This window comes from Temnothorax longispinosus, chromosome 4 (genome assembly GCF_030848805.1).
Source record: "Temnothorax longispinosus isolate EJ_2023e chromosome 4, Tlon_JGU_v1, whole genome shotgun sequence".
Classification (NCBI taxonomy): Eukaryota; Metazoa; Arthropoda; class Insecta; order Hymenoptera; family Formicidae; genus Temnothorax; species Temnothorax longispinosus.
In genome coordinates, this window is record NC_092361.1 from 13,647,876 (window position 1) to 13,662,774 (window position 14,899).

At 36.7% G+C, this 14,899-nt stretch overlaps 1 protein-coding gene across 3 annotated transcripts in view; it reads left to right on the forward strand.

Moving 5' to 3' along the window:
• Sfl (N-deacetylase and N-sulfotransferase sfl) overlaps positions 1 to 14,899 on the forward strand; it is a 271,277-nt gene that overhangs the window by 180,677 nt on the left and 75,701 nt on the right. The gene's annotated exons all lie outside the window — the stretch shown is intronic.

A 14,899-nucleotide genomic window follows, 5' to 3' on the forward strand; every position in this document is an offset into this window, starting at 1 on the left:
TGGTGAAAGTACTAACGAATGGAGGTACATTTGTGTCGTCCAATATTATTCATATTATCATTTATATCGAATTTATCATTTATAATGAATCATGCACGAAACGCAATGTTGATGATTAATCATATTTTTTTTTTTTCAACCTTATCAAAGTAGCGAATTTATGCACATATTACTCGCAATAACCGAGAGCTCTAAAGCTGTCCGCAATTTGTTGCGACAACTTTACATTATTAACGTAACATTAAATTATTGAATAAAACGGAAAAACAATAAAAACATGTTACTGATACAATAGTCACAAAATTAAGCTTGGCTATTGAATTTTGTTATTGAATAACACGTATACAGGAGTTTATGTATACATATGTTTTATATGTTTTATCGCTTTAACTGTACTATTTAAATAATAATTGAAATGGGAACTAACAATTGAAAATTCGCGTATATTTTATATGGCAATGTTAACATTTCCCCGATCAGTTGTACCGAGTGCGCAAATATGTGCTTTCAATACATTTGTACACTGAAGAAAAAATTTATTATTTGCAAGAAAATAGATTTCTTTGAATTTAGTTTTCTAATTCAAAGAAGTATTGGATAGATTTAAGAAAACATTTTTTCTTCATACCTCGGTCGAAAGTACGTACTTTCGTTCCTAATAGCAGGGACGAAAGTTTAACATTTACTCCCTGTGAGAAGTACACGCGCGCTCTCTATAACTTTAAACCTTAACGCCCTTTAACCTTAAAAATAGTCATCAATATTGTTCTGTCAATATGTCATCTGATGAATCCGTAGACGAGGAAGAAGTTATACGAAATTTCGATGCAGAAGCGCGATTGATAATAAATACAGATACGTTGCCAAAGAAGTCTGTTGATCGATACAATCTTGTTTACGACACGTATAAAAAGTGGCAGATAGAACACAAAACTTCACTGTCAAACTGTGAAGAAAATAATTTGGTTGTGTATTTTAAGGACCTATCTAAAAATTAAAGCCGTCAACTTTATGGAATGTTTGGTCAATTTTGAAAAGCACATTAAATTCAATGCACCGGCCGGAAGACGCGATCCCGACGACGGACGGCTTATCGATCGTCCTGGCGTGCGAATCCGCGCGACACACGTGCACACACATACCAACGGTCACCCCGTTGGCACGCACGTGAATTTATTTTTACAAAATATGACAAGACTTGACTCTTGGAATGTATTTGATGCCTGCCCCCCCGACCAGCAGCACTCGCTTCGCTCGTGCCGCAAATGTCGGGGGCAGGCATCAAAAACATGCTTATTAACATTTAAAGTTAAAAAAAGTAAAATTAATAACGTACTTTCGACCGGCTATGAAGAAAAATCGTATACACTACGCGGGCCAAAAGTTGAAATCTTGGTCCTGCTCGTCATGATGCCCTCGGCTTCGCCTCGGGGCATCATGACGCGCAGGGCCGAAAATTCAACTTTCGGCCCTTGTAGTGTAATATACTATTCTGAGTTTAAAATATTTTCTTGAATTTACTTAATATTTCTTTGAATTTTAAGGAAACTAAATTCAAAGAAATCTATTTTTTTGCAAATAATACATTTTTTTTAGTGTAGTACATGGTAGATAAAATAAGGAATAAATGTGTCAAAATGTGTGGAACAAATTTTTTTCGACTATATAATGGGAGAATTAGAGCGCATTGATGGAGTAGTGAATATGGAATAAATATTGAATGTTGATTTTAAAGCATCGGTACATATGAATATAGAAAGCGGATTTTTTTCAAATATTACCTCGAGATGCAGAGATAAACATGAGATGAAATAAAATCATTAGAATCCTCGGCGAATCCCGCTAATCGCATTATTCCGTTTTCCTCTTTCATCCTATTCGGAAAAATTACGCTTGTCAGAATGCGAGCTGAAAATAATAGTCGATTGTACGGTTGCAAATTATACGATTCTTTTATATATAACTCTATTTTTTATTTATATATTTTTCTTCTCTATATAGCGTAATCTTTCTTTTCATTTTCATATACTCTTGCTATTGATAAAGCCAGATAGTATACCACATACGAAATGTATCTGTTATAAACATCACCTCGTTTTAGACTTGAGTTTATAAAACGAGTGGATATTGAAAAGTTAGTGAACAATAAACGTTGTATCAAGGCCGCATCGCGTCACTAAACATTGAAAGTTTTGAGGACAGAGTCTCCGAACACACTCGGTACAACGCGCTTCTACAAAACAGGAAATATAATAGGGAATGGAGCTTTTGTTACAATTCCGTGTCAAGGCTTTTAGCTACACGTGCTTGTATTAATAAAGCGGTAAAAGTTCTGTTTACGGCGAAGGCTTTCTTTGCGTAACGAAGGAATTGCATTGTGATTAATATAGAAATAGATAATTTGTTTATAGAAATTATTATAATCAACATTCTATATAAATAAGTATTTGTATGAACAGTGTGAAAGATCTTAACATACAGTGACTCACGAAACTGATCAAATTAATTCTATCATTGTTACGAATTTTTTTTAAAAATTCATAAATACGAGGATATCTGTAGGTCATAGATATTTATATATTATGTTGATATTGAAACATGAAACATTGTTTTCGTCGATTGCCTTTTTCAAATTAATTAATTAGAGATAATTGTTGTGTAGTACATTTGATTATAGTTTCGTGAGTCACTGTACATGATCTTTTTACGAGTCATTCGCTGGGAAGTGTGAATGTCGGATTGAAAAGATGAAAAAACTCCGTATAAACTTCTTAATATAATTTCATATTTCGCCTATCAATCGTTACGTTCCCGTATGAAATATCGTGAAAAACATTCTATTCATTAAAAATAATAGTCGAATAGTTATTGGGAATAGATATTTAACTGATTGAAGAATTCAACTCTCTCTCGCGGATAACAACGTTTTAAATGAAACTCGAGAGATGAACATCTTGAATGTGATTTATTTATACTCAGAAACTTAACGAGACTAATTTGAAAGGGGGAGATTTCGAGCTTTATTTCTCTCCCGTAAATACTTGCAGTACTCCGTTTCGCGCGCGCGTTGCATCAATTGTAATTACGACCTAGTGAATTAATTTGCGTGGTGATCTGTTGTCTAATTGAATTTTATTTGAATCTACTTCTACTCCCGTTTGTTTATATTTTTCGATGTTTGCGAAAAACACCGGAAACGTGTCCAATATTTACCTGTCCGGTGGAAATCAAACGACTCTCAAAACGGGATGCCTGCTATTTAATAATGCTGCTCAAAATGTTCTACAAATTGGTACTAACGAGGCATATATACGATGTCCTAATTATTGTTTTTGTTTTAAATTGGACATCAATCACGTGCTTGTTATCCAAGCGTGCTAGCAGCTTTTATTTTGGGCGTAACAATAATGTGTTATTTCGCTGTCTGCTATTTGAGTTTCAATCATTTCATAATCATTTGGATCGCAGCGCGGAAAGATAAAATCCATTTTCGCATTAATATTCGAACAATATTAAATCGGCTCGATTCGATCACTGACTGCTATCATTATCATTTATTTCCCGAGATACTGAATTAATTGTCAAATGATATGTTTCTAATAATTATTCTGAAAATTGTAAAAGATATAATAAAAAGAGATATTTTGATACAATGATACAATAAGTTTAAAATAGAATTAGTTTATAAATCAATAAATATATAGGTAGTTATTTGTATATTTTATTATGTACATGTTAACAAAATATATAGCTCGGAATTATTTCTATATTATAATCAAATTACGGAAAAATAATGCGACATATTTGTATAATATTAACTCCGCCAAATTTCACTTTTATTAAAGCAATTGCGCTTTAACAGCTTGTTAACGAGGATAATTGTGTAATTTTAGAAATATTTTCTTTAGCTTTCAAAATTTATCATGAGATATATAGCTAACCTAATTTTTTTTTCTTTCTTCAAATTTTTAAATTTAAAATACTTATTAATATTTATTATTTTTATAAAATTACCGTAATTATCCAACAGGATGCAAAATGGTTATATAAGAGTAACGCAATGTAATTGTTTATGATTTCCATTATCATGTTCTGATTGCTCTATTGAAATAAGATTGGTCTAGAAGTGTAATGTGGTGGAACGAACGTTACGTTATTACAGGTGACGTAACTACAGATCTTTTTAGAAATCTCAATCGGTGTAGCCGTTTTCATACATATATTATTATCTATACAATGTATCAATTTCTAGACTGCTCTTTCTAGTCTACAAACTTTCTCCTCTGCATTTGCAATTAGTCACGTAATATAACGGCGACGTTATCGCAACGAAGCGCGATTTTCTGTGCATCACAACGCGCCTCTTTAATACTCTATACGTATCATCATCATAAATGAAGAAAAATGCGGCGTACATTTATGAAAATTACGATATATACCGCGAGAGGAATATAGAATATCTCAGTTACATTGCGAAATGTTGCACCCGTGCGGTTCGCGAAATACGAAGCTGGTTTTATTAAAATACTCTTTGCTTTTCCCTAGACTCAGGGAATTAGTTTTAATCATCAGAGTATTACTTTCTCCAGTATTAGAAAAATCAGAATTTTCTTTGTTTCTTAAATAGAGTTGGTTGACTTCTTATCGCGACGGTTTACTTAAGTAATATGAACTCTCCGAATAATAACGGTAAAGCTTGCACTTCGAATATACCATCAGTATTATACTTGCTGCAATTGTGAATGTCGCCGTAAAATCAATATTTCGAACGATTTAACCGAAGAAACGCGATTGTTTCTAAAGATAGCATACATAAATCGTTGCATGCCTCGTCGCGCTATCAGCCGGTAATACGAACAAACGATTCAGTAAAGACTATATATAGTGCACTTATTAACGGAACAATTTTAATGCGCGATAGTTTTTAGATATTATCGAAATTTTTTCTTAGTATATAAACCGTTTAGTACTGTCGCTTTTAAGCGACACATGAACGATAATGAGTGTTCGTGTCATTGGCTCTATAGTATGGAGCTTACGATTGATCCCATGCATACGTTTGTATCAAGATCGTATACATATCGGGAGAAGCCTTGGACTTGTACTACAGTAACGCTTAGACATCTTACTCAGTTTTGAACGACTTACTAACACACGTTGAAGGTCGTAATAAAAAGAATTTACGACTAAACAACGTGCGTCATTATCCTTGTTGTTTTCATGCGCTCTAGTATCTATATCAAGAGAGTGAAAAATACGAGAATGAAATTCGAGAATTGAGACTTGGGAATATGCTTTTTATCTCTCTTTGTTTGTTTAAATTAAACGATTTATACGAGAATGTCGTTTTGTATGGAGATTGTATGATGTTATAAAATTGAAAATAAAAAGATGTTTTTTCGTGGAAATTTTGCTATGATATCAATGATATGACTATCAATTATGTTAATCACGATGACAATTTTTTGTTGCACTTTAAGTTTTTGCAATATGATTATATAAAAAAGCTGTATACAAACATGAAATATCAATATTATGCATATTATTTAAATGGAAAGTAGCATATAATGTCATTGTGTTTATTATTACACAAACACATTACAATACGAAATTAAAACAGCTTTTAATTTGCATACTAAATTGACTTCGAAAAATACTCTACATTAATCCTAAAAAGTTATTTTAAAAAGCATCAGCACATATCACAAGATTACTTCGTTTAAACGGAGCTTGATTAAATCTTTGGATTTTACGTCTATTGAAATTATAATAGTTACATCGTTAACGTGTTTGTGTTACGACATAATAACGATGACGATACATTGCCACTGTATGACAACTAATTATGATACAGCACGATTATTGCGTATTATTGTGACTATTACGTATGATAATAATGTACGCGTTATACCATTGCGCGATGCGTTGGGCACAACGTTAGTACAATACAAATAATACGATATTATCAATATGCAACATGTTTGCCAGCATTAGTTCTATTAATAACAATAGAGATTGATGTGAATCTGAAAATAAAGTATAAGTTGCAGCATGTTAGCGACTTTGAATATATATTTTCTGATAAATAGTTTTACTACTTTGACTTACTTTGCAGCTTTAAATTTAAATCTCGAAGAACGTAGTCGTGTTATTTATGTTAAGCTGTTAATACCTTATGCATATACTTGTACTCGTATATGCATGCTGGAGATTTAAAGTGCTTCTCTAGTTATAAATTTAAATATAGCTCTTTGTGCTTTGGTTATTATGCTGCGGTTGAATCTTTAAGAGGATTCGTCGAATATATAGTTCATACATTTATTACTCGCATCTCATTATACATTAAACCGAACGATATTACAATTTTATTAAATTATAAATTTTACGAAGTTATGCGAAGGATTAAATTTGGGTATAACTGCTTAAGCGTTAATAAGGCCAGGATAGCGTAGGATTTATCATAATTACTCGTACATGCAAATTTTCTTCTCCTTTTTTTCTTGCTCATACAGCGGTTTAATCCGCAAAAGTAAAATACCCTGCGGGTAAAGACGACGACGACAACAACGACAACGGCGAAGCTTTAAGCGACGACGTCGTGGACGAGGGATCGTAAATCCGCGTCGCGGAAGTTCGAGAACGAAGCGGAGCTGTACGAGGTGAACTCCGGAATGCCTTGGGGCAAAACGAAAAAGAGAACGTCGAGCTGGAGCGGGAACGAGAGTCGAAGATGCGCTGGTAATGGTGGCAGCGGCGGCGGTGAACCTGGAGGTGGCTGTGAAGGTGTGCATCATGGGTCGGTGCAACGCGCGGGGTCGGGGCAAATGGGAAGGGGGGGGCGAACTTGGGATGGTAAACACGGGAACCGTGCATCATCCGAGGATCGAACTTCTCTCTACGTCCCTAGAGGAGTCTAAGATCTCCACGCAAAGCGAAATTCAATAGGCCGTTCCCTTTTAAGAAATATATGCATTTCGATGCCGACCCGCGGCTTTGACGCGGAAAGGGTGTGAATTTTGCAGTCCCTTTCTGCGTCACACGCAAGAATAACGAAATCGCCGGCGCTACGAAATTTCGGTATCGGCTGAAATTGAATTTTCTTCTCGCGTCAAGAAATGTGGCAGCGATATCCGATGCAGGCAGAATATATATACGCGATGTTGGTAAAATCCTTTGGCTTCGAATAAACATTATTTATACAAAACCATCAGTAATTACATAGTGCATTAATGCGCAAATTCCACCACTTTGCATTAATTAACGCGACTGTCTATTAAGTCACTGTATGTATTAAATAAGCTTGAAACGCGTTTACCTGGTAACGGGCGTTTATGGCGCCGCGGCCGCTTCGAACATTTCAATAGACTCAGTCAAATTGAGTTGATTGAAGTCGAATAGCTCGTTATTGTTGGCAGTGCGGGTAAGCAATTCTGTCGCGCGCATAAATTACTATGGCTCATGAATACGCACGTTCTTGTTTCCCCGGATATGTGGCGAAGAATTAATTTCTCGACATCTGATGTAACATTTACGCGTTATATTGTTTGTGGAGAACGGGCTCAAAATCCTAATACAGCAACTTCAACCTGTCTCTTGAGCCGCGCATACGTGAATTTAATTACCATAAATCGTAGCTTACCGGTTTGCAGTGCGGAGCAGGCATTCCGTTTTACAGTGCCATCATTAGTGCAAATATCGTAGCTAACGTCCCTATCCTCTGCAAGTCGGTACACACGACAGATGTTAACACCGAATTAACACGTACAACGTACGACTACACGGCACCGTGGCAAGTTAACAGCGTTACCGGCACGTCGATATGATCGCAATTTCAGCTTACAACCATAATTATCGCGTACTGTACCAGCCATATGCCTGAGTGGGCTCTACTAAAACGTACTTTGCCGACCATTAACATTAACTGCAAGAGATGCGGCATCTCATTAGACGACAATACTTAGCCGCACAAGTATCAGAAATACTTTTTTGGGGCAAAGTATTTTTATCGGTCGTTTGGATGTAGTAATTAAACTTTCGTATAATGTTCAAAGATATATTTGCAGAGTGTTTATGAAAATGTTTATGAAAACGTTTGGTGGATTTTTAAAAAAATATTTCCTGTTATATAATTCACAACCGGTTGTTCAATATGTAATTCGTGTTATATTAAGGATTTAATCGTCATTTATTTTACTCATATAGCAACAAAATTAAATATAATATAGAAAGTAAACAAGGACCTGGTGCATTAACGAAAAGACCACATATTGCGATATTTACAATGTTAATTATAGATACAAACAACAAATAAAATTAGAATTTAGGAATTTTGAACGGAAATTATGGAGGGGAAATAGATTTATTGATATAGAAACTGTAAATTAACGTCTAGCAAATAACAAACAACAAATATTACAATGTCCTCTAATCACAACCGGAATGTAATTACACGGGTTAATAGCGTCGTTTATTATTAAAACGAACAGGAAAGAATTGCTGTATTACTAATCCACGTATATATAATATTAATCAGTAATATTAATCGCTATGCAAATATTGTAGTTCTGGTAAATTTAATAACGACATCGATAACCCGGCTCCTGCGTGTGCTCTTCCGTGTTTGTATAAGTACTTCCGTAAGCGGATACAGAGTCGTAATTAGACGTGCTGTACTCGTCGAGAGAAGCACTCGAAAAGTAAACGAGGAACGAGTGAGCAATAATCCAACAAAGACGGGCGTGCACACCCACACGAAGAGCACGCGTGCATAACAAGGGGCAACACGTGTGTATTCACGTTCTCTCGTCAAATACCGTTCGTCCACTTTTCCTTAGATCTAATCGTGCGCAAAAATAAAGAATATTGTTCGATTTCCGCGAACAGCGATTGAAAAACTGCAAAGGTATTTAGGCCAGTTCTTGCAGCTGTTTTTCTCTTTTCCAAATTGTGTAAAATTTCATTTGAGATACGTTTACGTTGTGTCATGTCTTTCCGCGCTGTTATTTCTTAGGAAATTTCAATTTTAATTATAATTTCAAACGACTCGTAACTGAGACGCATTTATTACTGCGCTTTACGTCGCGCGTTTGTTCTTGAATGTCCCGCTATGACGTACAACGCCGGCGGCAGCTAATTAATAATCAGCGTAGCAGTTCAGAACATGATACGTCATACTTACTCTCTTCTAGAATTTTAACGCAAGAATAAGTTGTTCATTTTTACCGTACTAGGAGGATCACGAAACTGACATTTAGAACAAATGGGCGATGGAGTAACTAACGGTCTACTCTGATAATGTAATTTATTTTATACTTTTATGCATAATAACAAAAATACCATATCCAGTTTCCAACGCGATTTCAACGCGTTAATACTCATTATTATATTTGAGGTTTACGTTTACATCCTGGGCTTAAAATAATAACCGCGACGCGGTCGTTTGATCTCAAATGGAGTACGTGCAAAACGACGGCATATGGTACGGAATTATATATACGTCACTTTTCTGCATTCTTTCACGAGCCACGTTCGCATAAACTTCGATGCGCTCACAAAATCCCGTGGGCGGCGAGCGAAAACGAGCGACAGGACGAATTATGACGACACGTTAAATATCGCGCGATACGGACGGCAGTCGTAAAGAGGCGTTACCATGCCGTCGATATGCGTATGCATCTATCTATCCTCGGCGCGCATCTCGGTTGTCCGTCCGTCTATCGCTGGCTGTGCAACAGCGTTGAAATGACAGCAACACCGTCGATAGATCCGCTCTCCGGTTGTGGTCGCGACGGGTAAAAATACGCCAGCCAGATATTCTGCGGTAACTACAAATGCACCGAAATTGCAACAGTAAAACCCGAAAACTGTCTCTGCTGTGAAACGACAAGTGGGATAATCGCTTGCTTGATCCAAGAAATCCTGTAGCTCATTGCATAGAATGATAAAATGCATCCAATTTAAATTAGCAGTTGCATGGATCTCTTGATTTTCTCAGTATTAAAATTCTGTCAAATTTTATGCGTCTCTAAAACAGATATTTTAATTATTAAATATTTCATAAATTTTTATTTATATTTTGTAAAACATATAGCTATTAGCTTTTGATTATTCGATGTATAATTAAATTCCAGATTTAGAAAATTGATCAAGATAAGAAATTAAAGTGCAAATAGGATTTTATAAGTGCAAATAGGCCTCTCTACGTATTAAATAATAAATATTAATGTAAATAATTACTATTTATTTGTACGCTTCTAGGATATTACGTAGAATATAGAGAAAATATTTTCTTATCGCAGAGCGCCTACGCACAGTTATTGGCTTCCGTTTTTCCAAGACTTTATCTTTCATCGCAGTATCTCGGGTCTTCTCTTATCCCGCGTAATTTTTCATAATTATAATCGATATTTTTCTATCCAACGCCATGGAAACACAGCGAAAAATAGTATTTTTCTTACGTAACACTATCCTCGAAGAAATAAAGAGCCTGTTAGACACGTATAACGTTTCTTTTTTTTTTAATCCGGAAATTTGGAGAGACAGAGAGAGAGAGAGAGAGAGAGGGGGGCAGAAATAGCGGAGAGTACTAGTTTTACACAAAACGATCGTAAAAAGACCTATATAATGCGCGCGCGGTACGAAAAAAAACTCCCATACGCTTCGTCAGCCAGATAATTGCTTTTTAAGTTGGGTAATATGCAGAGGACATGCTTTGTCCGCAGCTTTTAAACCACTACCGAGCTATGACGATATCTCTCTCGTTGCATTATGCGTCGGAATTCTATCTCCGCCATTAATACGCCACTTCGATTCTCTCTATACGACGTCAAACAATCTTGCCAGCCAGTCGTTAAGTTTAGCGTCTTCACGTTCTGAAACAGTTATTTAATTATTGCGGAATTTTGCGCTATTTATATTTTTTGATTTACGACTCTATTCTCGATTTTCGGGTTGACATGATTTAAAGAATACTAAACATAGCAATGCTGTATAAGATATCGACATTTCTATTTCAACACATTGAAACACTTCTTATTTGATCTAAAACAAATTCTCAATCTCGATTATTTGCGCTTTGATTTGACAATCTCAGACACTTTGACAATTCTTTAGAAATTTTTGGTTAAAATGAACAGAATTGATTCTCTTGTTAATATCGTTATTTAAGTTATATAGTAATCGATTTCTTTATTAATATAAATCTTTACTTTTCTTTCTAACTTAAATTATACGGAGAATTTTGCCTCGCTTTCGTCTCGTTTTAATATATGTAGTTCTTCTCATGTTACTTTAATGGATTGCACGTATCTCCTTGACACTCGAAAGCCTTTCGTATAATCGCGTTGCTCTTGAGAATGAGCAGTATGTAAATTCCTAGCTAATTTCCTCGCCCGTCTACGGCGACACGTTCATTTCTTACAGCACGTGGCTTGTAATTATCAAGCAGGATATTTGATTTCCTTTACGCAAGCAAAGAGAGACGCACTCGCGTGCCCATTTCCAGCATCTTCTCAAAATGTTCTACAGTTCTATATATACGGTTTGCGCATATCGATGTACGTCAGAATACTGCAATTTCGAACTATGATATTTCCAGCGCACGCGATTAAAAATGTCTGCCGTTCTTATTTCACGTGCGCGTCTAATTTCGTTGTAATACACGAAATATGCAAGATGATTTTATTATGCTACAATACACGACGTGTTTCTCCTGCCTACACGTAAAACGTCTGCATGTATATTTTTGGCCGGAACAGAAGCGCGAAATTAAATTCGAGGAATATTATGATACGTGTCTAAACACGCAAATATCTCGCGTCTTTCATCGCATCGGGCTTCATCGAAATGCGTTGCCAGTTCATCAATTCGGTACCGCGCATTTCGCGGCGCGTCGATTTTAATTTGCGTATTGAACGAGATCATTCGTCAAGGATGACACATAAATAATGAATTGGGCAGACTGTATGACTTATATTATATTTTGCGAAAGTTCCGTTCGCGCATATAGGCGCGAACCAAAAACCGTCTCTGCTTATGGCGAGAGTCGCAGAGAGACATCGGTCTGATGGTTGGGTCATATTATATCGCGATATCATAGCGCATATGCAACCGGAGCAACAGGGGGGCGTGTGAACGTACGCGGGATGACTGCAGTGTGTGCGTACGCGTTTCTCGGATTTAATTTCGCGCTTCTATTCCGGCTAAAAATACATACGTACATACATGCGGATCGTTTCACGTGTGTAGGGCAGGAGAAACACGTTGTGCGTGTATACGTGCAACGAATTGCGCCGGAAAGCGAGAGACCGGTCAGCCGGCGAGCGCAATAGGCGTTATTTCCGGCCGTTGTTTTTTTGTGTTCGCCGCCGAATACAGCCGGTAAGAAAAAAAAAGGTATAACACCTCTATGTACGATAGATTATAATCCAAGGATCACGCAGCACAACGTGACATATTGCGACCGGCGCGGCGAAAAAAAAATTTCGGTTATCAGTCGTTTCGGAAACCGAACTTTGCGTAATTTTACGATATTGATTGTATTCACCGTGTATTGCTAATTTCTTTATTAACGCTTTGAAACTCAATGGAGCGGCAACATATCCATGATTAATATATCTATATACGCATGGCCATTGGATGCCGCTTTTTACCTTGAAATTCTTGCAGGAACCGAACAATGGCAGTTGGCCCGCGTGCATTAACACGTGATGCTATATAGGGTTTTTCATGGATCATAAAACACCTCATAAACTTGGAATCGCTTTATTGATAATATCATATATCGAGATGATAGGATCGAAAAATAAGGATCTATAACTTTCTGAGGAAGAAAAAATCGATCCTTTATTACTCGGTTTCAACGTTTAACGTGAAGTAGATTATTAATTTTCATGAAATTCACTGTTATATGTCTTAATTCTGGTTGGTATTGTATATTTTAATGTAAAAACTTACATCTAAAAAGTTATATCGGAAAGGGAATTATATTTTTCTTTTATTTTTTTAGCGAAGAAAGTGATAAATTTCGCGCGTGCCTTATCTTCGAGAAATATGTCTCACTTGGGAGATTTCTATACTTACGAAACACTCTCTTGGGAGATTCCCGTTTTCGCAGTGCTTTGTTTCACGACGAACTAAAAAGAAGCGCACCAATCATGCCGCAAGAAACTTTGGGAAGTGACACTTCCCGATCAATGCTGTTTTTTCGCCCATCCAACATATGATAAAACATTCATAAACAAGATTGGCCATTTTTATCGTTTTTTATCTAGTTTACCTGTTTTCTATACTCGATATTTATTATATTTATGTAGCATAATTTCAAGTTTGTGTATACACCGAGGTGTACCAGATCGATTTCTCATTTCACATCGATGTTTAAAAACTTTCTTTTGCCACATGGGAGCCGTCCCTCATTAACTATTGATAGCAATCTCGTCGAAACTTTTCACTCCAAAAAAGATAGAATTGAAGGAAGGAATGGAATTGATTACACGGAACACATTTTGTAAATTAAAACCTCATCAAGTTGCATTCGGGTACTTATAAATACGTTCGTCGTGGATGGGTCGGTATGTGTGCGCATGCATGTGCATGGCGGAATATTCTAGGTAGCTTGAATGAAATTGGATCCGCCCGGGCGAACGAAGAGAAGGAAGCTTCGCCAAGATTCTTCGGCAGGGGCGAGGAAGAAAGATGGTTTCGTTCGAACGAATAATCAGGAAGAACCTGCGGTAATCATTTCGTGCCAATCGAGTAGTTTCCTCGTGCAATCTCGGCCCCGGTGCACCTACGTGGCTTCTCCCTCTAAATCTGCGCACGTGATGCATCCGACTAACGACCCTCTCGGGGAGCCAAAACGTGTCTCACGAATTAAGCACCCGACACTGGGTAAATCGAGAAGGAGAACCCCGTAGGAATTATTTCTGTGCGATAAACGAATCGACTCCGCGCGCAGCGCGGAATTTGCGAGGAAAGTTGCCTCGGTGCGTAAGACGAAAATATATTACACGGGATTGAACGTGCTTGGAAGAATTCAGTATGGATGTTGTCATATATCTACATAGAAACGAAGTAACTACAGCTATAAACTTTATTTACTGTCTTTGTTTAGCAAGATAAATAACTTTGAGGTTGTCTAAAGAACATAAAATAAATAGCTGAATACATTTTGTGATATCATGTGTGGGAGATTTAGAAAGATATTATCCTGGCTTTTTTTATAGCATCTTTATAGCGTCTAATGTTAGATACCTTTATAACATCTAAATTTATGGTCATATAATCAAATAGCAAAAGATGAGATCAGAAAAAAATATTTTTTACAAATATTTGCAAATGTTTATTCATTACATTTATATTAATCACTTTTGTCACGTTATATGAATGCCTTGTGCATTAAAAATTATTAGCCCAATAGATAACACTGAAGAAACTATTGTTTATTTTATTTTCTTCTCTAGCACGTAAACACGTAACAGTTCTATCTTCACGCGTTGCGCTCGCGTCAAGCATTCGTTTTGCCGAGCGCCAAGTTTCATTCCGAACGAACTATCCCATCATTACACGTCAGCGAGTCAAAGAACGGAGGATCTCGATTGAAGGGACGGGGAAATAGAAAAGCGGGGAAGGTATTGCCAAAGTTCGACGGGCTACCCCGTCCACCCATTAGCGTGTCAGTCATTCCGGCCGTGTAATTAAATTCCGTGCGCCAATGTCGCCGTACGGATCCCCGCCCTTCGGCGAACAAGTCTTTTTTGAAGCTGCCGCATCTATTCCCTCCCCCTCCCCTCTCTCTTTCTCTCTCTTCTTCTCCGCTTGATTCCTCGAAATCAGCTTGGCGCGTTCTGTGGATGGTATCAATATTTTCCCTGGGAAAAATGTCAGGTCAGCTCCCGGG